The sequence below is a fragment of the Ambystoma mexicanum genome, chromosome 6q, assembly GCF_040938575.1.
Source record: "Ambystoma mexicanum isolate Mex_15411 chromosome 6q, UKY_AmexF1_1, whole genome shotgun sequence".
In the NCBI taxonomy this organism is placed as follows: domain Eukaryota; kingdom Metazoa; phylum Chordata; class Amphibia; order Caudata; family Ambystomatidae; genus Ambystoma; species Ambystoma mexicanum.
In genome coordinates this window covers 909,534,196-909,558,218 of record NC_090937.1, presented here as the reverse complement: position 1 = coordinate 909,558,218, position 24,023 = coordinate 909,534,196, and the positions used below count along the sequence as shown (strand labels likewise).

At 45.9% G+C, this 24,023-nt stretch overlaps 1 pseudogene; it reads left to right on the top strand.

The window, feature by feature from the left end:
* Positions 1 to 24,023, top strand: part of LOC138515290 (signal recognition particle subunit SRP72 pseudogene) — a 90,946-nt pseudogene that overhangs the window by 31,923 nt on the left and 35,000 nt on the right.

Sequence of the window (24,023 nt, the reverse complement as noted above, 5' to 3'; positions counted from 1 at the left end):
GAGGAATAGCGAAAAGACAGATACATGAAGCCACACCCTCACCATCCTACCCTCAGACAACTACCCCACGCTCACTACGTACAACTAAACTCGCGCCTTTCACAAACGAAATGACACCTTATGTAGGTAGGCTTAGCGACCTCCCTAGACGTAGGCAGGAAGGATGAATACACACGCCCACATTAAATACAGGAGATGATGAAAGAAGGGGAAAAGATGGAGAAGAAAGAGTTACGAGCAGGGGAACTTCGGACGGAATAGACGATATAAGAGAGAGGGAAGAAGAGGAGGGGTGTGGGGACTCAATTTTATGGAACCCAAGGGAGATAACGAGACACAACTTAATGCCACTTCTGGAGAGGGGAGGGGTGAGACCACAATATGTCCCTTGGAAGCATGTAGACAAAGAAAATATAAAGTGCAGGCTCCCATCATTAAGTGGAGGTGCAGGTAAATGGATATATGAAATGGAAAAACACACCGCAGGACAGAAACTGGCAGTGGGGGATGTAAAGGGCCTTCTAATATCCATATTAGGGGATGCAGCGGATGACATTTGGAAAAGAGCGGGATTTACTGGGGTAACAATAACCAACACATCACACGATGGGGCACCATTCGCAAACTGCAGACATGCATTATGGCAGGCACTAAGGGTACAGTACCCAGACACATCAGACATAGGAGCAATTACCTCACGCAAGATGCGTGAGAACGAAGATCCTGTTGATTATATCCAGGAAATCCAAGAGAAGTGGCGCATGGAAACTAGAGAACAATGGGACAAAACACCAGCAATATTCTATCATATACTGGTACAAGGGCTCCCAGAAGGAGTTCAGAAACAACTGAAGAAAGTGGTGGGTATGGAAGCAAAAGCATGGCCAGAAATACAACTGACAATAGTACATCATTGTAGGACATGGCAAGGTAAAATGAAACAAAAGGAAGAGGACAGGAAAGCGGAAGAGGCTAAACATGTACAGAAAAAACTTACTAAATACACAATGGAAGGGGCACTAATAACTACACCTGCAACAATGACCCAAAGCCCCACACAAGTAGTGGCTGCACAAGACCCCTCCCAGACTATAACACAACAGATGCCGCCACTTCAACCATACACGACCAACTTGGGAGGAGGATACTCAATGCCAGGAGCTGGGTATTATAACTACAACAGGGGAAGAGGAGGAATAATGAGAGGGAGAGGATACGGATATAACACACAACAACAGGTGGGAGGACTTAGAAATTCCTACCCCACCGGTCAACCAGTATACCAGGACAACACAGGAAGCTTTCCATGGCAGAGTAGGGAACCACCAGTGTGTTGGATTTGTGGGTTAGTAGGGCACATGTCACGCACGTGTAGAGTAAGACCAGGAACACCATCATGGAGCGAGCAGGGACAACTAAGGCCCACACAGGAACAGCAGGGGATACAGCAACAGCAGACGTTGCAACTGGGAAATGACCAGCAACAACTAGTAACGCAACAACAGCCACAGGCATTCGCACTGCAACAACAACAGGTAGCGACAATACAACAACCCCAAGTACAACAAACACAACTGGGTAGGGTGACAGTACTAGGACACAACCCTTACACAGGAAACGGCCAATCGTTGTACCCTCAATAGGACAGCCCACAGACGGCCTTGGTGTGTCCCATCCTGTCAGTAACCCCTAATAGTGCAGAGGAACCACGCATAGAGGTAACGATAGGTGACAAAAAGTTGTCATTCCTTGTTGATACCGGGGCGACCCGGTCTTGCATAAGGGAAGGTAAGTTTAAGATGTCAGGCGAAGCCATGAACACCCAAAGATTCTCTGGGGCTAGGGGGTTGGTTCCCTTTACTGATAACGTTCCCTTATCAATAGGGGATTGCGACATGTCTGTCCCACTTTTATATTCTAGGGCCTCACCAGTAAATATACTGGGGAGAGACATCATGAACAGGTTGAATATGACGATCTCCTTTACGGAAGACGGCATAATTTGCTCTACTCCAGGGATCAACATGCTCACAGCACGACAAATCATGCAAGCATACTGCGGACAGACAGCGATTAGGGCTGAGCCAGTTGATGGTGAACTATTCCAGTACGGGACAGACATGGCATTTGCCTGGATGCCAGGGATAGAAGGAAAGATCTGGAGGAGGCCAGCAGCCTATTTGTTCAGACCAGAAACTCCAGCCAATGAACCAGAAGGAAAGGTGATTTCAGTGAACATAGAGAGCATCATAGCAACAGCTGATTACATTGCAGTGCATGCCCAAGACAGCGAAGGAAGAGCATGGAGAGCAGTAATAGCACTAGCAGAGGGATGTAGACTCACCCAGGTGTCAGACGAGGAGCTCTCCTCAGAAGAAAAGGAGGAAGGTGAAATGGTGTTTATGATGAGTGTGGCGATATGGCTAAGAGTGGCGTATAAACAAGTGGCACAAAAAAATTACAATGGCACTTGAGGCACCCGCATCCACCCCAGTTCCCTTCTTTGAGGAGGATATGACAAAGGTACCCACATCACTATGGACTACTAGCCCCTATGACGTAGGATGTATAAAAAGTATAGGGGGTGTAAGGATAAAATTGAAAAAAGGTGCAATACTCCCCAGAGTAAAACAGTACCCACTATCAAAAGAGGCAGATGAGGGCATATATGAAACCATAACGGCCCTCATAAATAATGGCATACTGGTCCCATCAGAATCACCATGCAACACAGCTGTATACCCAGTGCGCAAGGCTAAAGGGGGGTCTTGGCGCTTCATACAGGACCTCAGGCCCTTGAACAACATAGTGGAAGCAGAGTACCCCATAGCAGCAAACCCGGCCACAATATTGTGTGGCATTCCAGCAGAAGCATCACGATTTACAGTGATCGACCTTAAAAATGCTTTTTTCTCAATACCATTGCACCCAGACTCACAAGATTTGACAAGCTTCACGTACAGAAACACAAAGTGGAAACACACTAGATTGCCACAAGGATACTGTGAGTCACCCTCAATATTCAACAGAGAAATACAAATGGATTTGGGTAACATTGAAGTAGAAAGCACAGTGTTGCAGTATGTAGACGACATAATAATTTGCAGCACAAACGAAAAAAGATGCAGAGAAGACTCATTAAAGATGCTGACAATATTGGCTGAAAAAGGTTACAAGGTAGACATGGAAAAGTTACAGTACTGTCAGGAACAGGTACTTTACATTGGTCAGCTCATATCCCAACATGGAAGAAAGATTGCACCACAAAGAGCACAGGCCATTTCAAAAACGCCATTGCCACAAACAGTGAGGGAACTGCAGCAGTTCCTAGGTCTGTGCAACTACTGTAGAGCATGGGTATTTGATTACAGCTCATACATAGGACCCCTGCTTGAGGGGTTAAAAGAAGCTAACAAAGGGGAGAAACAGTTGGGGTGGACAATGGAAATGAAAGAGGCTTTTGATGAGCTGAAAGATGCGATATCAACTGCCCCAGTACTGGCCACCCCAGATTATGAGTGACAATTTTTCATATTTTCACATTGCGACTCAGCAGTGATGAAAGCAGTGTTGGCTCAAAAAACAAGCATGGGCTACAAACCAGTAGCATTTTACAGCGGCCACTTAGATCCTGTAACGTTGGGTCATTTCCCTTGCGAACAAGGTCTCGCCGCAGCTGCTTTTGCGGTAGAAAAAGCGTCAGCAATAACCATGGGGTGCCCAACCACACTATTTGTGGAACATGCACTATTTGCAATATTGAATAAACCCAAGTCCACCCTAACCACGCAGAGGGCATCAGGTCATGAGATCATCTTATCTAGAGCTGAACTATCAATTGTTAGGTGTAGCACGGTCAACCCTGCAAGGTTTTTAGCAGAAGTAATTGAGGAAGGAGATTATGCACACGATTGTACGCAAACCACTGAAATGTACTCATGTGCTAGAAAAGTTGAAGAAAACGCACTAGAGGGAGGTGAGCTCCTGTTCATTGATGGGTAATCAACAATTTACCAAAAAGATGGGGTAAGGAGGACTGGGGCAGCGGTGGTAAAAATGATGGAGGTACCGGTGTGTGTGGCAATGAAATGTGTGCAATTACCACAGCATTACTCTGCTCAAGTGGCAGAGCTAATTGCTCTGATCTTGGCGTTGAAGGAAAGCTTTAATAAACGAGTGACCATATATTCTGACAGCGCATATGTTACGTCCACTGTCCACTCAGGGCTGTCAAAATGGAAAAGAAGAGGGTTTAGAAGAGCTGACGGCACTCCAGTGCAACATGCTCTTTTATTGGCTGAACTAATTGAAGTAATAAACAACCCCCAGGAATTAGCATTGGTCAAGTGTACCGCACACACCAATGGAGAAGATCATGTCTCAAGAGGGAATGCAGCGGCAGACGCACATGCGAAGTATGCTGCATACTTTGGTGAGATATGGAACCCCCCAGAGTCAGACAGAGGGAGAGGGAGGGGAATGGCTAAGGAGATGTTGATAAGAGAAGGGTACACCCATCTCCCCGCCACACAGATAATGGAGCTACAAGGTACCGCCCTGAGACAACTACACCACCCGGCCCATACAGGCAAGGAAGTAATTGCAGCACGAATTAGGGAAGACTGGTTTTACCCCGAGTTAAATTCTCATGTGTCAAATTTCATAAGTAACTGTCTCACATGTCAACAGTTTACGGCTGGTCACACTCTGAAGGTGATAAAAGGTACTATACCCCGGCCAGAGGGACCCTTCCGACATCTCCATATTGACTATGTTGATATGATCAACGTATGTCAAGGAAACAGGTATATGATTGTAGTAGTATGCCCATTTTCGAGGTGGATCGAAGCAGGGCCATGTTCACACCCAGATGCATTCAGAGCAGCTAAATTTCTAGTAAGGGAGGTCTTCCCCAGGTGGGGGGTGTGCGAGGTACTGCGGTCAGATAATGGCCCGCATTTCGCAAACGAAATGTTCCAGCACATCACGTCCTTATTGAGCATCAAGCATAAATTTGCATGTGCATACCACCCACAGGCCAACGGTGTATGCGAACGCCTGAATGGCCTACTAAAGGAGGCAATTGCAAAAATACAGCAAACAACAAAAAAGAGTTGGTTGTATTGCCTTCCGTTAGCCCTATTTGAGCTAAGACATAGGCCGGGCTCCGACCACCACCTCACCCCGCACGAGGTGGTTACCGGACGCCAAATGCGCCTTCCTCTGACGCCAACATCAAGAGCATTCACAGACCAAGATAGTACTGCCACTGTTTTTGGTGATGAAATGTACCAATATGTGTCTTCTTTGATTACTAGTGTAGTGTTTGTGTCTCAACAGCTCGAGCGCACACGGGGCGGGTCTAACAGCGATCAACAAGAAGACGCGGATAAAGAACTGGAAAAGGAAAGAGTGTGTAAAATTGCTAAAGGTGACCACGTGCTACTCCGCAATTTCAACAGGAAGTGGAACAGTCCACGTTTCACTGGCCCCCATCTGGTAGAGGAGATATCAACGAGAGCGGTAAAGCTACAGGACAAACGTGCCTGGAATCACCTACATGACGTAAAGATCTACAAACTCCAGACCCGCCCCAGCGCCACCGACAGGGCCATCGGAAGAACAACAACAGCGTCACCAACGGAGGAAGAGACTTCTGCCATTGCTGACGGCTTAAGTGTCCCCATACCCTGTCAAACCCCAGATCCCCCAGAGACAATTATTGGACCCACCCACCCCATGGTCACACGATCAAAGAGTAAAGAGACTTCTGCCAGCTAAGACCCAAACCCTCTGCCCCTCTGTCCATTGACCCCCTACCCACTACAGTAACGACCGAACTGAAGGACATTGTTTTGCACATATACACATGTAAACACTTGAATGTTCTCTTTTTCTTTTCTCTCGCACATGCAGGTACTGCGTATTATTGTACTGTTAAGAAAGTAAGCTAACTAACAAATTCACTGCCCAGGAGTAGATGGTACCCTCAGACGATAACTACCCAGAAGAATTGTCACACCAATTTTTATATGAAGTAAGAAGGCCAACGTACCTGAACAAAAGAAGGGTACGTGTCTACTACACAGCATTCCTCTTGGCCATAGAATATTCAATGACCCACCTCCATCCATACTTGCCTGCCCTAAGAGATAGATCACTTAGAGTGGCATGGGAACAGCTCTTCGCCTGGGCACTGAATGACTATCTGATAGGGAGGGCTTAAAAAACAATCACTAACCCTAATAACAAGCATATTGAGAATTTTCAGGCGGGCAACTTTAACGTCGCAAGAATAAGCTGCCGGACTGCAGCAAGGTAAGAGCAAAATGCCGGTGAAATTAGCCTTTGTAATAAAATTGATAGGGATTTTGATGATCACCGGGTTCTTGGCTGCCTCTGTATGGCAGTACAGCTATGCTATGAATATTGTTGCTGTACCCAAACCTAATATACCCCCACCCCCAGCTGCAACAGGTGTTACGTCAGGTGGTATTAGTATAATCCCACACAAAGAAAATAGAGTTAAACGCAGCACATACTCAGATAATAAAGGTATTGACAACTATATACAAGATTCAGCACACATCTCAAACAACATGTGGTATCAACACATGACCCACATAGGTAAGCAGACAACAGAAGACAGCTGCTACGTTTGCTCATTAATTCCATATGCCATGAGCGCTTCTCGAACATTTGTTGCTACAGAAATAGATGAAAAGACAGCACGATGCATAATATACCTGGCACTGTTCCAAACGAAAGGAAGATTTCAAGGGACAGTGGTGCAATTGGTATGGAAAACACGAGACTCATATACATATGAAAACAACTTCCTCAAGACTTATTTAAGTTACCACAAGAAAAGTTTACATACTGAAGCCTTCAGATACATGACAAGTGGTCCTGAAAAAGGAGAAACAAAGAAGGTAACACTACAGTACCTACCATGTGATTGGTATGCCACTGAAGTTCCTGGTAAAACAGGATGTTGGGAGAGGCCACTGGTGACGATAACAGGGAAGGTGTACTTGGACAACAAATGGGAGATAGGAGTGGTTGGCAGCAACATGATAACAAAAGAAACTGTTTCAACTATCGATGGACACAACCATAGATGTTGGACGACTTGGATCAAGTACGTACCCATGCTCACGTGGATAGAGAAGGATGAAGACCCAATAATAATACTGCCGCTAACTGCGCTTAAGGTATGCTACCAACATAAAGGAGAGGTGGACGTAGGATATAACACCAATTGTGCAAGTGTGATGGAGCTACCTGAGGGGGGAGCAGGAACAGCAGTGATAATGGACCATTACTGGGCCTGCGGAGAAAAGGCATACCACACGCTGCCCCCCTTGTGGAATGGTATATGCACAATAGTGCACGTTAATGTACCATCACTAGTGGTACCCCATAAACACGTGAATCTGGCCAACTTCCCCAAAATGGATGAAGGGAACGAGAGAAAGAAGAGATCTGTACAACCTCAGAAGGGGCCAAAGAACAAAACCAACAGCAACAGTACTGTCCTGAATAGAAAGAAAAGACAAGGATAACCTCTGACAGGAAATTACCTATGGGGTAGATCAGAAACAGCACTCACCTCAATTCCGCCAGAACACAGACTATTTAGCAAAGCAGCAATGTTCTTCTCCTCAATAATACATCCGGGATTACAGGCTTACGCAAATGCAAAATGGCTCCAGATAACTAGATGGGAACTAATGATGACCATCAATTCTACAGTGAATGGATTCAACGCAATAAAAGAGGAACTGCGCGCAGTGAGGATGGTGGCACTTCAGAACAGATATGTACTGGACCTCCTCACAGCAATGGAAGGAGGAGTTTGCGCGAAGATAGGACAATCATGTTGTACATTCATCCCTGCCAATGATGCTGACAACGGTACACTGACAGAAGCAGTCTCACAATTGGCCCAGATGCACTCTAAAATGATGGATGAAAGTAAAGGTGTAACAAAGGATGGAAGTTGGTTTTCAATATTATGGTCATGGATGCCATCATGGCTGTCAGATGGACTAAAGATTATAGTTGGATGTACTATTTTGGCTGGAGCTACACTGATCATAATAAGATTTTGGAAAGCCCGGAAGGCACGCACCACAGATGAAATGATTGAAATGGCCGGTATGCACCCCTTGATGCCAGCAGATGACGGCCAACACACAGGTATGATAATACAGGAGAGAGAGAGGCTGCGCAACCAAATCACCACCAACCACCTGGACCCACCATCTGTGAAGCTCGAAAACCCAAGAAACCCAAGGAGCTACATAGGGAAATGGGTATACTGCACTCCTGGAGGGACCTGTGCATACATGTATTGGTCATTTGAAGACCATGTCAACCACTATGGACATTTGGGAGGAATAACTAAAATATGGAGAGTGAGAGGAGATAAAGAAAAGGATATGTTTGTGGTCGACAAGTCGACCAGAGGGGGGACTGAAGTGGGAGAATGGAACAACAGGCTCCCGCCAATCCCCTCTCGCCCTTGGCCTAGAGGATCACGGCCTAGACACCCGCCTCGAGATGAGTTTACCCATTTACCAGACGACCAAATACCTTGGTACAGGAACCTACGGATGTGACCACCTACCTGCCCTACCTGCCCAGCAGCTCGCCCTACCCAGGCCGGCACCTGCAACATGGATCAACTCGACTAAACCAACCCATCGTTAGAGATACCATGACGACCTAGCCAACGGTCACACCTATACGACCATGCACACTGGACACTCCTACACCAACCTACACGAAGAATATACTCAACGCTATGACGTAGGTGACGAACACATCCACGGACGTGCATCTTTATTATTTTTCACATAGGCTTTTAAGATGCAGAAACGCAAGACGCACGATGAACTTATCTAAATGGCTTGCTTACGCTCCACATAAACCCTATAACCTAAAGCGCCTGTGCACTCAACGACTCCATTTATGCACCTGATTCAAGTAGGCCGCAAGCAAGAGCTTCCATGAACATTAAAATGAACAAGAGTCCGGTTGCTGATCCTGCAGAATGAGCTCGGCGAAAGGCAGACAGCCAAGCCACAATGTTGCAATCTCGCACACCGCACACCAACGTCAAGGTCGCACCTGCAAATTAAACAAGGCACACAGTGGGAAAAACAATATTAATTGTGCAGAATTCGGCCTCAAACACGGTCCCGCCTCACGTGACCAAGCCAAACCTGAAAGGATGCCAAGGCTAAGAGAACGGGGGCGCCTGGATCCCTCGTTACAAGACACAGGCAGATACAAATAAAAGACTCAATGGACATCTGCGACAGTGGGAGTAGTCGGCCTTCCAGCCTATGAATAAGTCCTCGCATTGTCTGCACGTACCCATAATGAAACATTGTTGCAAATGACAGGTACACCGTGAGCTGGGAACGGCAATGGTCCCAGGATGGGAGGCTCGCGAGCGCACCAATCAGAACATGGGGCTCTTATCACTGACGCCATTAATATTGACCAATCCTCAGGGGTCTTCATGTAACAATTCTCATGTATCTAATTGCAGGGACAACCCAGGTATACCACCTGACTGACCCTCAGCCACTAATACCCTTCTCTATATGTATGCTATACTAACCCTACCACTCAAGTAACCAATCCAGAGTGGAGATAGGTTTTTTGATAACTTTTCAAGGTGACACAAGTAGCGCGTCATACCAAGGTAAAAAGGGCCTGCGAGCCCCACGATTAGGTGTGTGTCAGGACGGACGCGTACGCTCCTTGACCCATCCCTGCCGTTTGTATAATAAACAGCAGAACCACCTTGCTTCTTGTGTGCGCCTCATACTCATTTTTGTGATACGCGGGAGGAGTTGGGGCCTCCCTGCTCCCTGCCCGGAGGTCCGCGGACAGCCCAGCCGACCCCGGCAGAATTTCCCCCCGACAACAGTGTCGATCCAGGTCCATCAGACTGATGTTCCCCCTGCCAACACTACCCTGCAACCAATGCCTGCAACAAGACCTATGGTCATTGTGCATTCCCACACTCCTACTACCCAGTCCACCGGTGCTTCTGCACCTACTGACCAGAGCGGCGTAGCCACAAAATGCTGGTGACTGCAGGGTCCAAGACTACAACTGGTCAACGTAAGGCACACTGGCAGATCATCGCCGACCGCTTAAGTGCCCTTGGATTTGTGAGGCGCACAGCTGATGATTGCTACAAGCGGTGGAATGACCTGAAACGCAGAGCAAAGAACAAGCTGGCCTCAAATCATGCCGCTACTCTGGTGACTGGCGGTGGGTCTCCACCAGAGGACAACAAACTCACTGAACATGAGTCTGTTGCTGGGGCCTTCGTCACAGAGGAACATATGCAAGGCGTGGGAGAACTACCTGATTATGATGCATTGTCCAGTGAGTGCCCATGCATGTGTGTGTAATCCATGTGTATGTTGCTTGGGTGACGGGTTCAGATTGAGTGCCATGTGAGGGTGTGTGCACCTGAGTGGTATGGGTCACTCATGTGCCTCCTCCCATACATTCACGTGCCTTCTGGCCACAGTTGCCTATTAAGCCCACATTTGTGCACTTTACCTTGAACTGTTGTCTTGCAACTACATTGGTCTGATTTAGTAAGTCTTCATTCATGCTGATTGTTTGCACTCTCCCCTTTTTACTAGACAATTTTATGCCCTATTGCGACATATGTGATATGCTTCGGTCATTGTTTACAGGCCACACTGGGGCACTATTATTAACTGGTTATGTTAATGATTACACCATTCAGGCTGATGGAGTATTGGCCTGCATAAAAATTATTATAAGGGGCTGTTTGCATGTGGAACATGACAGATGTTTCCTGTGATGTCAAAGTGACCAACCATTGATCAGCCCACAATGACAGTATTTTTGGACACTGGATGTGTTTCAGTGTGTGGCACACGCATATTTTGAAACACTATTCAGCATTAATCTTCTCATCATGTCGATGTCACATGGATGTGTGACAGTACTCAATCACTGACATATTGCTGTAGTTTTGTACTTTACCGTGGATATGCTACATGACATCTTTGTGGTAGCATGTGTCATGTATGTATATTGGACATGCCACTCACACCCTGATGTGTGATGCCTGTGCTACCCAACATGCTACAAATGTGTTGCTTTTCCATCTTGCTCTCCCCAGTGTCTGCCTTTTTGACTCCACTTCCAACTCTTTGACAGTGCATGCATGGCAGGGTTATAGTCATGTGGGACATGTGTTGATCATGTACTGGATCTGTGGCTTGTCACGGCCTATGTTTGTGCTATGGTGCTCATGCCTGTTTCCATTTGTTGTCTTTCATGTTTTTGCAGGTGATGACGCACTTGATGCTGTTGAGGTTGAGGAGATGGTGCAGACCCAGGAGGAGTCTCTGGCACGACGGGGCACCAGTGGGGAACATGATTTGGTGCTGGGTGAGAACCCAATGTTACTGCAGGCCATACTCTCCAGGGGTGTTTCTGGGTGCACCTCCCCAGACCTCTATTCGGGTGCTGAATCGGATGATGAGACTTATGTACCGTCGCAGGTAAGTGTTTCTGGCAGGGATTCTGTTCTGTCCAACCCACCTGCACCAGGGGGAGAACCCTCTATGGGGATGTCAGTGTTGGTAGGTCCACCTTTGGTGGTTACGGATGCAGGGTCACACTCCACAGCATCTGATCCTGTTCCTGGGCCAGCAGATCAGAGGGGGAATGCAGTCCTGCAGCCTCAGGCAGTGCCAGCACAGCAAGGTGCAGATCGCCTTGCCCCAAACAGGTGTGGTGCCCGTCAACGCGGTGGCCCTGCGCCACCAGGCAATACTGTATGGGAAAACTCCATGTACGGTATTGCAACCCAACAGACAGCATCAGTAGAAATGATGGCTCAGGCAATGGAGAGGGTGGCCACTTCCATTATCCCCCCTGAAAGGCAGATGGAGCAACAACAGCAGGCAACAGACTCCATTTGCCAATCACACAGGTAGACATGTTGGCGTCCAACAGGGACCGACGGGCGGCACTGGAGACCCTGCGCCAATCGATATCAATAGAGTCCTAGGCCCACAGGGAAGACCTGAGGGAAGAACTACATACCCTCAGGCAGACTCTGGTTGACCTTGGGGCTTCCACTAATCTTAGGGCAGAACAGCAGCTGGAGCAGCTCACACGTTCGCTCTCAGCTGAGATGCAGGCAACACGTGAGGAGATCCGGGCATCACGCGCGGCCATGCGTGCAGAAATGCAGGAAACCCGTGAGGTGCTGCATGGGGATCATCGCACATTAATCCTCCAGAATCAGACCTTCCAGACCCGCATGCTTGCTGCCATGGAGGACCATACCCGGGCTTTGTGTGGGCTGCCTCCCATAGTGCCACCACCTCCTGATGCAGCAGCAGAGGCTGAGGAGAACGACAGCAGTTCTCCCACAATGGCATAGCCGTGCAGTCCATGAGCCCAAGGAGGTTTTTTTTTTCGCAACATCCACGCAGGTGGGTGTTGTGTGCATCCTGTCCTCGAACCTCCTGGGTGGCCTCCCCCACTCCCCATGGCCCCCACATGGCCATTTTTGATTTTTATAATTTTTTTTTTTACAGTGTGTTGCCTTGTGTGGCTCCCGTGGGCATCCACTGTATTCCGGCTGGGCACATGCAGGCTTGTCCTGAGTTTGGGTTAGATGCTTGGGTTCGTGAGACACACACCCCTCCTGCTTCCCGTTACCATGGGCTTGCAAAGGGTGTGACCAAGTGACAGTGAATTACACAGTGACGTTGGGCTCGCATGAGCTGTGTGGGCAGTCTGTAGTCAATACTCTGTAGACATTCCTACTGGATATTGGTGTTGTTTTCTACACTGCATGGTGTATTGATATGTGCTTGTGCATCCATGTCTTCCTCCTAATTTGCAGGTTCCTTCCTCATGTCTTCACAAGGCGCTCTACTTTGCAGATGGAGTTCATGTTGTATGCAGTACACTGAGACATTTGCGTGGCAGTAACACTGTACAGTTGGAAGGGCTCGATGTGCTGGGGTATTCAGGTTGTAAGACTTGCACTACTTTGAATTTGTACTGTCATATTTTGCCACCGTTTCTGAATTGTGTTGCTGGTAAGTATTTGTTCATGTGTGCTGTTTCTTATTGATTACTGGGAGCATATTGTCTGTGGCCTGTTTCCATTTCAGACAGTGCACTTTGTGACACTTGTGTCATGTGTTGTGCATTCATTTGGTTGCTTTCACATTGCATGACATGCCATAGTGTGTTGGGTAGCTGAGATGGGGAGGGGTTAGGTGACATGGCACTATTTTCATGTTGTATTTTGCAAGGGGGTAGTCATTCATGCAGCATGAATGTGTGTCATTTGATCACACATCATTGGTTGTCTTTAAGTAGGTAGGGATGCACACAATGTAGCACTTCCAGGTGACCAATCTCAGGCTGGTATGGTAGTGACAGTTGACTGTCCCTTATGTCACCATCATTTATTGTCAGCTGGTATGTGCCAGGGCTATGTGCACTCCACAGGGGTGTGATCCTAGGTGAAGTAATTAGCCACCAGCTGCGTATGGGCTGCCTCACCACGTGCCCTTTCCCCTCCCATGCGCAGCGGGCGTGCATGTGTTTGGGAATGTGGGGGCACCACCATGACCACGGCAGGCCCCGGCGTGTTGCAACGTTGTGCAGGACACATGCTGCCACTATGATCCTGCACACTACTGGGGGAGCATATAGTAGCTGCCCACCAGAACGGTCATGGGAGCGAACGCGTGACTTGAGCACTCCGAATGTGCGCTCCACTATGCCCTGGGTTGCAATATGGGCTGTGTTGTATCTTACCTCGGGTGGCGTGGTTGGGTTCCGAATTGGCGTCATCTTGTGGGTGCTCAGAGGGTAGGCACTGTCCCCTGGGGAGGTGATGATGGGTATCATTTGTGGGGTTGTGACATTACTCAGTATCTGACATGCAAGCACGTGCAGAGGCATTTATACTCACCGAGCAGCCATGTATCGCCATGCTGCCCAGCTTCTAGGTCCCGGTTTAGGGTTGACATTCTGTAAATGAAACTGTCGTGGGTGGACCCTGGATAGTTGGCATATACTGAGGTGATGATTCCCTTGGCATCACATACTGCCTGGACGTTGATGGAATGCCAGTGCTTGCGGTTTCTGTAGATGTGCTCTGATGCCCTGGGGGGACGTAGAGCCACATGGGTGCAATCAATGGCACCTAGCACTTTGGGGAATTGTGCCACCCCGTAAAAATCCTGGACGGCAGGCTGCCTTTCTGCAGGTGTTCTAGGCAGGTATATGTGCCTACGGACTGATGGGCGTGCAGTCATGATATCCAACACCTGGTGCAGGCAGCGTGACTGCATGGCCTGTGACATCCCCCACACTATAGCAGTTGTCCACTGAAATGATCCAGTGGCCAAGAAGTGCAGTACATTGAGGACCTTCTCCAGGGGGCTGAGTGCTTGGGAGCAGAGGGTGGGTGATGTGAGGTCATCCTCCCACTCACTGACCAGGTCGAGTATTATGTGAGGTGGAAACCTGTACCTCCCATACACCTGGTCATCGGGCATCCCAAAAAGGCTGGTTCTGTATGTAAAAATTCTGGACCTGACTATCCTCCTCCTCCTCCTGCGGTATCCCACGACCACTGCTGCTAGGAACGGTATATTGATCCTGGCGTCTGAGCTTGTTTGTTGTTTGCGCGCACTTTTATGCTGCGCGGGTCCACGTATGCCTGCTTCCTGCTGGCGTACGTGTTTCCGGATTAGCGCGTCTTTTTTGGTGCAAGCGTTAGCCCCGTTTGATTCCATGAATACGTGTTTTGAACGTGCGTGTGGGCGTTCCGTGCATTTTCCTCCTGTACTTCCCCCGTGACGCCCACATTTTCACGCGTTGTTCCCCATTCCGCTTGTCACGTCCCGTGTTCCGCCTACTTTTTTTGTGTGCGCAGCGCTATGTGCGATTTCGCTGTGCGCATAGCACACGCTGTTTGGAGACGTGTGCGCCAGCGTGCGCCACACAGAATTTTGGCACACATCCTGGGATTTACACGCGCATGGACTTCCATGAATCGCTGTGTGCGGGTTTCGCTGCGATTTCCGCACTTGCACTGCGATTCGCACGCTTTCGGCGAAAATTTCAGCGCACATTAATTCCATGAATCGGCCTGTAAATAGCTCTTACCATACTTTCCATATTGCGAGAAGTTATTTTCCATCTGTAGACACTGACCAGCGAATTAAGCAGGACATTGCACGGTCTGTGTCTGAATGTTAAGTAGATCTATCCTAAGACTTCAAACGGTCTAAAAATACATTTGCCGCTTTTCGCAGAAATCCACAGTTTGAAGGTCACCTTACTCAGTTTGACCTTGACAACCCTAAAACTTTCTGACACCCGAAGGCTTCCGTCTCACATGATCTCTCTAGTACAATGAATGTAAAGGAACCAGGAACATGCCGGAATCTTGCATTTTTAGTTAGGGGGGGAGGGGTTAAAATGCATATCGCTCCCTGTGTGCCTTTGCTCTTTAAAAAGGTATAATAGTAATAATAATATCAAGTTTCCATATAGCACTTTATGCCCTCGCCTAAGTATGTAAATAATAGGCACTATCGTTTCCTTGGTTAATCGTGCCCAGTTTCCTGAATTCTGAAGGGTGAAGAGTTGAGTAGGCCCACTGTGTCCTGCATAAGCAAGCACACGTTCGCACATGCGCATTCCTGTGCATACCTGCTGAATTCCAGCCAACAGGTTGTTGCTGTAGGAAAAAGTGGCGGTAATATGATTATTGCCACTTTTACCGCGCAAATATAAGTGCCATGGTCGAAACTCAAAAGAGTGCATGTGAAGTAAATGCCCTCCTCCCAAACCATTATAGCAGATGGCATGTTGAATTTCCCCAATGGAGGCCCATGGTCCTGCAAAAAGGCACATAACTGGACGTTCTGCATGACTCTGAATAATGCAGACCCTTCAAGTTACTGCATGCAGTAAAAGTAAATAGCAGATCTAATAGCGCCGAACTCTGAAAGAGGCCCAATACCATTCATGTGTCCACCCTAAAAACATACAAAGCTGTATATTATCATCTGAATGCCACTGTTGCTAATGCATTTTAGGTTTAATTCTTTTTGCCTTTTTCCCCTGCTTAAAAAGAAATTGCCACGTAAGAATCCACCTTTGGAAGTTTGTCAAAATATGAGATTGGAAAATCAAGACAACTTAACGAAATGGAAGGGACGCCGAAAAGGGCGTGTCCTCTTCCAGACCCACCTAGGTCGGAGCATGCGTCTGTAGGAATTGCTACGTGGAAATCCTTATCTCAAACATGATGTACCGGGTCAAAAATGGCAACCTGGTGGAGAGGAAATACTCGCAAGGAGACTTCAGTCTAGAGAGTGAAAAATGCACTGCATAGAAGCGGCGGTGACTCGGCTGAATGATGGACTATGCATGTGGTTTATGGGTGCCGTCGTTTTGGGGGCGGTGTTTTATTGTCTATGCACTATTTAATCTTTGTTTCAGAAAAGGCTTGATGTAGCTGAGCTCGGGAAACATCAAAGAGACGCTCATGTAAAATATGGGACACAGATGCTGGACCGTTCTTTCCAGCCAAAACATGTCTCATAGCTTTTTGTTTCTTTTTTGTAATGTACGCGGGGTGGAGAGTGATTGACCTCGCCACTATACATCAGATGTATTGGAGGTATACTAGGAACTACGTATGCTTTAAGAAATGCACGTCACGTCTCTTTAAGGAGGACAATTGGCGCTGCACCCAAAAGGGGAAAGGCAGAAGAAGCTGAGCTTGGTTAGGCTTTTCAGATGGGGACCAGTTTTCTGAAATGCTTGCAAGTATGCTTTTGGTGCAAAACACATTATAGGTTTTTTGCATAAACTCTAACTGGATTTAACTGGATTTAAATATTACTTATGAAAGAAAGTAGCTTTCAGGAAATACTTAAAAACCTACTTCTTTAAGCAATGTGTGTTAAACACGCAAGGTGTTTTGGTTTTCATAATTGGAATATTTATTCTTGAAAACCTGCGCCTAGATGCGGTTAATTCCGCCCGGAACGCTATACAAATTCCTCAAATAATAGCAAATCAAAGATTAGTGGGGCGAAGGGGTAAGTGTACACATTTATTTTTGGCACAAGTGATGGCTTGTGAATCTCCATCACTTGAACCAAAACAGTTTGTAAACAGTTTGCAAAGGAGATTTGAATGCTGCATGTTTTTTAAAGCCCTTGTTGACTCTATAAGCACAATTGCACAGAAGGGTGCTTTTCCGCCAGTGCGTTAAGGATTTCAATCAGGCGACACGCACCTTAGTCTCGGCCCAGTATGCAGCGTGTGATTGAAATACTTATGTTAGATTAGATCAATATTGAGATGATATACCACTCATATCACACACCCTTTTCAAATACCCCAGGTCACAATGGACCATGAACCATGCTGGTTGATAAAATATAATATTTATTTATTTATTTGAAAATTAAAAGAAATCATACAATTTTTAATATGGGATAAAAGGAATGTAAGCAATGCACTTAGTTTAACCTTTTATTGACACATCTACGAAACACCAGGTAATAAGAGCACTTTTTGATTTTAGGTAAGATAGCACTTGAGTTAGAATTTCCCCCTGCAAGGTTCCCACAACCCACAAATAATCAATTTTATGTGGATAAATGGAATCAGCAGGTAATCAGGAATGATAGATGGAAAACAGAATTCAAATCTGACTTTCCCTCCCCAAACAAGAGAGAAAAACTGATTTTAAACCCTGGCAATGCTAAAAATGACACTCAGAAATGGATGAATAAATGAATGAATGAATGTGTCTAAAACGCTTGAAACAAAAACAATTCTTTACAGGAGCAACACTGGAACGATACTAGCAATCACAAGCAATGGATTGAGCAAAAGCATACAATTCGAAGTGGAATGGAAGATTGAAAAAAGTTTATAATCAAAATGACACGTTGGAAATGTAACACACTTTTGCAAGTCCCCGCCTGGATGAAAATGGCTATTAATAAAAACAGGTGAAATATGGTAAATCGGGGTAAGATGCAGTTTTTGTGTTGGGGTGTAGCTATGGATCGTAGGTACAATATGGAAGTGAAATGAGGTCTCTAGCTGTTAAATTGAGTGAGTTACGCAAGATCTAGTGAGGTGCATTTTTGAGAAAATGAAGGCGCGAAAAAGGAAAAGAAATCAATTTTGACAAGGACAGTTTTACTCTACACTAGAGCATACAGGCTAAGCTACCAGACTGAGACACAGTAAGCTCTGGGGTTGACTCGCAAGTTCAACCCTAGCACCTCAGCGCCTACCCTGGTGGACCCAGTCCGATCACTCCAAACAGGATTAATAGCTCAGGATTTTACAAGACAAAATTATTAAAGATGTTGGCGCTAGCACAAGGAATCAAATGCAGGGTTTCAAGAATGATTTTGACAATATTACAAGTTATCAGGATAAGGATAGAATGACTTAGAGATTGGGATGGAACAAAGCAAGGCAAAAGTTATCAGGATAAGGATAGAATGACTTAGAGATTGGGATGGAACAAAGCAAGGCAAGGCAAGTTATGCTATGGTTCTATGGATCCTACTCGCAGACCACTTTAGTTTGGATTTTGGATAGTCAGCGGTTCTGGTTCACCACACAGATCTGGTCTAACACAGTTCAGCCGTACAAAATCAGTGGGACAGGATCAGCTGGCATGGACTGGTTACCGGGTAGAACTTCTGGTTACTGGATAAGATAGGGCGACAGAAGAACAGGATAGCAGCAGCATGCATTGAGTGGTAAACCAGGTTAGTTCAGGATGCTTCCCAAAACACCACAGCATTTCCCTTGGTTATGGGGATTATTTTAGAATTGAGGCCTACCTGAAGCAAGATCAGCAAGGTTTGGCCTTGTGGTTGGGATCTGGAGTCTAGATGAATAAATGTTAAATGAAGACAGGAACAGGACAGGACGCCGGGCAGGAAATCAGGAATCGGTCAGGAATCAGTCTGTCCCTGTGTGTTGTCAGGGGCTCTTATTTATAATGCCCAATGACATCATCACAGTATTTGACAGGGGCAGGCTTTACTACACACGCCCCTAACAATAAGATTGGGCAAAGGTAATAATCTCTGCCTTGCTCTCTGCTGGTTGGATTTCTAAGGGAATGATGTCAGGTTTATGAGGTGAGGTTTACAATGTCCAGAAACTCCCACATTTACTTTACTGAAAATATGATTTTGCCAAAAACATACATTTATACACTTGCAATCTCTTGGCAAATTATACCCACATGTTACATATGATGTGCAGCACAGATTAGTCCAAACTTCCAGTCTGTGCGACCTTGTTTCACCTTTCTGATACATTTTGGTAATTTTACACATTAAAGATTTGGCCTAAAATTCCACCATTTTATACACAAATGTGAATTGTCCCCAGGGATGTATGTACAAAATTGTATATTTGCCACATTAATACTTTCCTTGGAATTCGTCATATTTCATAACTTCTGTTCCCCAGGCGGCAATGAGTTCTACAAGTTTTAAACTATAGCCCAAAGAATTAGATTAAAAACTGTGAACTTTTAAGTTTTTGCTAATTCTTGCAACAGAAAAAAAAGGCTTTAAAGTTTCTTTATAACATAGTCTCTTTAACCAAAAGGCAGTCCCTTTGTTACCTGATCCTGTTATTTTTTTTCCTTCCTTCAACTGCAAGCAGCTGTCATTTCCTTCAAGGCAAGGGGGTTTCCAGTCTTAATTGAAGGTTTATGGTCCCTTCACACCTGACAGGTGAGTGTCCCAGGACTGCTATTGACCAAGCCTGGAGCACAGAAGAATGTCTGATGAGCATTTGAACTTTCATTGTCCTATCCCATTCAAAGTTTTTCAAGCTGGCACTTCGCACCTACGTGTCCTGGATTTAGGGTGTCTCTCCCTGCCTTGGAGATGTTTCCTAGCTGGCAACTGGAATAACATGTTTTTCTGAGAGCTTGCAACTCCAGCATATGTGTTTTAAACTGTTTAATTTCTTACTTTGGGTCTTGAATTAAACCAACCTATGACAGAAGATATCCTATGTGTGTATTGTTACCACTAACATAATTCCTTTGCATTGCTAAGTAAGCAGGCTTTCATTAACAATTGAGTTTTAAACAGGTCATTTTTTTCTCAACTTCAGCACAGCCCATTCTTCCACACGTGTTAGAAACTGCTATCATTTCTTTCTTTAATTTGTTTTTCAGCTCCTCAGATTGCCACTGTCTTGGCAGCTGTAGTCATTTTCCTTGCAGGTGGACTCTTATTACACAGCCCACAGTAGTGGCTGTGTAGTTATTTTTAAGTTGCTAATCCCATAGGAAGAGCACTTTTGGGGCGGCTTATAACTTTGCTCCCCCTGGACGAATCCTCACCAAACATTGCAAAAAAAGTATGTAGCCCACTCTGAATGTGTTGCAAATTTTGGTGAGATTTGGTCCGGGGGGGGCAAAGTTATTCGGGGGGCCGAAATTTTATTTCTTTCCCAAAAGACTTTGTGCACGCCTACAGCTCAAACCGCTGGACTAATTTCCACCAAATTTGCAGCAGGAGCAGCGGCTTAGTGTTACGCTCACCTGGTATCCACAGGGGCGCCACACGATACTGGATGGATGTCTAAGCGCTATCCCGGACCCCTCTCTGCTTGGTTATGTGCCAGACATTGAGAAGCGCCTATAACAGGAGAATGGAGGGTTAAGATACTTGTTCTGTGATGGGTGGACCCCCACCTCCCTCTGGTCCAAATCCCCCCCCTTGGGGTTATTGCTCACCTTAGGTTTTTGTTCTTTGAACTCTCCGTCCTGCATCTCTGTGCAGCGGCGCGTGGATGGTGCGGGCGTTCCGTTCACCTAGTTGCTTCACTGCTCCATGTGTCCTTATGTCGGGTCCAGACCGGCTATGACTCTGACTCTGCTTCTTCCAGGTGAGTTATAATGTCTTTTCCGTCTTTATTCTGTCTCTTTCTTTCCCTTTGTTTTCTCGGCCTCTTGCTCCACTACGCTGTTCCCTAACAATGTCTCTTTTGTTTTCACAGGGATGGTTGCGATCTCGGAGTTGCTGCGCCAATGGCGAAGACCACAGTGAGTTATTGATGCACGGAGCGCTGCACTGTATATTGGTGTTAATTGCTAACCTTTGTTCTCTTCTCTTCTTTGTACAGGTTGCGGTGGTATTCCACAGTGATGAGCAATCGAAGCGCTGCTTGCCCAGGTAAGTGCTTTGTTAATGCTAACCTTGTTCCTTCTCCCTTGCAGGTTGCAGTGAAACCGGAGATGGGCGAGGTAAGAGAAGCACAGGGTGCTGCCAGGACTCGCTGCTTGCCCAGATAAGAATTGTTATTAATGCTGTCCTTGTTTCTTTACCTTTGCAGGTTGCGGTGAACTCCGGAGATGGGCGAGGTAAGCGAAACGCAGGATGGATTCAAGGCTGGTTACTTCACAGGTAAGTGTCTTGCTCGCTAATGCTGTTCTTGTTCTTCCAGGTTATTAATGGAATCTGGATCTAGGGCTTCAGGATTGGGCCGCCGGAGAAGCAGATGAGCAGGAGCTGGACATGGTGAGCGTTATGCTGTAGGAGTGCAGAATAACACGAAGCGTGTTCTGCTGTTTGGGTGTGGTTTAAATAGCCCAGGTAAAGTAGTTCCAGGCCAAGTAGTTCCAGGCCAAGTAGTTCCAGGCCCAGCCACACCCAAAACACTAGACTGCATGGCTTGGTTCTAAAGAACTGAGCTGTGTAATAGGCCTCCATGTTGTATTAAGGCCCAACACTGGTATTATCTTATTCCTGATAATGAGCCTGGCGCCAAAGGCACCAAGACTGACTCCATGTATGTTTCTGATGGAGTTTTAAGGCCCTTGGGGCCAGTGTGAAGTGCTTTAGCCCCGCTGCTGCCAGGGGGCTGTTTTACCTGAGGGGGTCAGGGTAATGGATCGTGACACTTAGTCCCGAAAGCATGCTTTTGTTAATTTGGTGTAAATCCATCCAGTAGTTTTTTTTTTAAATGACCAAAATGTAAGGCAAAAAAATTAGTGACACACTTCCCTGTTCGCTCCACGGACAGGACACCAATTGGCTGAGCGGCTTGCGTCATGTCCGCAGACATGCAGCATGTCCGCCGATTGGCTGGAGTGAGGCATGAGGTGCGTCACATTGTTTTGATGTGCCCGCCATCTTGGATCTGCCGACAGCGCAGCGGCGAACAGAGGCAAAATGCAATTTTGGGGAGTGTTTTGGTGTGCAGGAGTGCTTGGGGAGGGTTGGGGAGTAAGAGATGGGTCAAATACTGTATTTTATTACGTGGCAGGTGCCCCTGATGTGTTCACCATGTCCATGGCCTTCCCTGATGTCCTCGGACATAATAAATGCACTACTGGCTATTTTACTTTAGTATGATGTTGGGTTTGGGTTGTTAGTAGAGCATTGATTGTAATTAATATCCCCTATAAGCAGCCCATATACCACAGTCAAAATGTTTGGAAGCATAGGTGTGTTATGCTCCGGTGGTTGTGGCCAGGGCCTACAGTCTTTGGTGCATGGCCAAAGGTTGTAGGCTATGCACCCAAGACTTTAGGCCCTGGCCAAACCACCGCAGCGTAGCACACCCATAGAATCAAACACCCATCAAATATCCACAACCCAAAAGTTTGTGTACTGTTTCATTTGTAGAGTTTGTATGTGAAGTTTTGGCTAGGCTATGCAGATAAGATTGTAGAGTTTGTAACAAGGACTGTGTCATAAGATATCCTTGGAAGTAAACATTTTGGATTGTGGTGTATGGTTGGATGTTTGCTTGAATGGGTGTGTTATGCAGCAGTGTTTGTGAGTCTATTTCTTTAATACTTACTGGTTGAGTTTTTTTGTGGTTGTATGCAGTTTTTTTTATGACCTGAGTAACTGGACCAGACATACATTTCCGATCTCTCTGATAAAAGAAAAGATCATATGTTAGAGTAGGTAGTTCATAATGAGTTATTGGATTACATGAAAGACATTTCTTTATTTTTTTGACCCTCATATTTAGTGCTTTACATGTACTATAGTTCAAACCAGTATACTGCGCAATTTGCTCAGTTTCTGTGTTTGTTTTCTAAATCATTGGGCCTGCGGGAAAGAAAATCCATGCTGGATTAAAAAAAAAAACCTTCTATGTTGTGTTATAATATATTTCTTTCATTGTTATACTGTTTATTTCTTGTTTCTTGCTAATCTTCTATCTGTTGGCTTGTTGCAAAATTGTGGGGCAATTAGATACCTGTTGGTGTGTTCTAATTGTTTATTTCAACTTTTATGCTATTCATCTGTCTGTTGGGTTGTTGCAGATTTTTTGGGGCAGTTGGATACCTGTTGGAGTTTTCTAACTGTATATTTCTTGTTTGATTGTCATGGTATTTATTTATCTGTTTGCTTGTTGCAGAATCTTGGGGCAGTTAAAATACCTGTTGGCGTATTCTAACTGTGTATTTCTTGTTACATTTTAGTAGTATTTATTTATCTGTTTGCTTGTTGCAGAATCTTGGGGCAGTTAGATACATGTTGGCGTATTATAACATGCATAGTTTTGAAGTTGAAGTTTTGCTTATGTTCATACACAGATTATGTATTAAATTTTGGTTTTGAGAATATTAAGTAAGCATTTAAAAGATTTGCTGGTAATCTCTGCTTAAGAGTAATGGTACTATCATTACATTTGAACCATCCACAATTCTTTTTTATATATGCAGTGTAGTGACCTGCAATGGTTGTGGTTCCTGGGTGGTAGATTATACCTATTGCTGTGAAGGTTTTCTTACCAAGTGATCCTTGACCATGTGTGAATCCAGTCAGTTTACAGTTGTTTTTGGTACCATCTGCATTGTAACGTAAAAGCATTACTATTACGTATTTACTATGTGTCTGTATTTGTAAGGTGGAGCGATTGTCTGAATT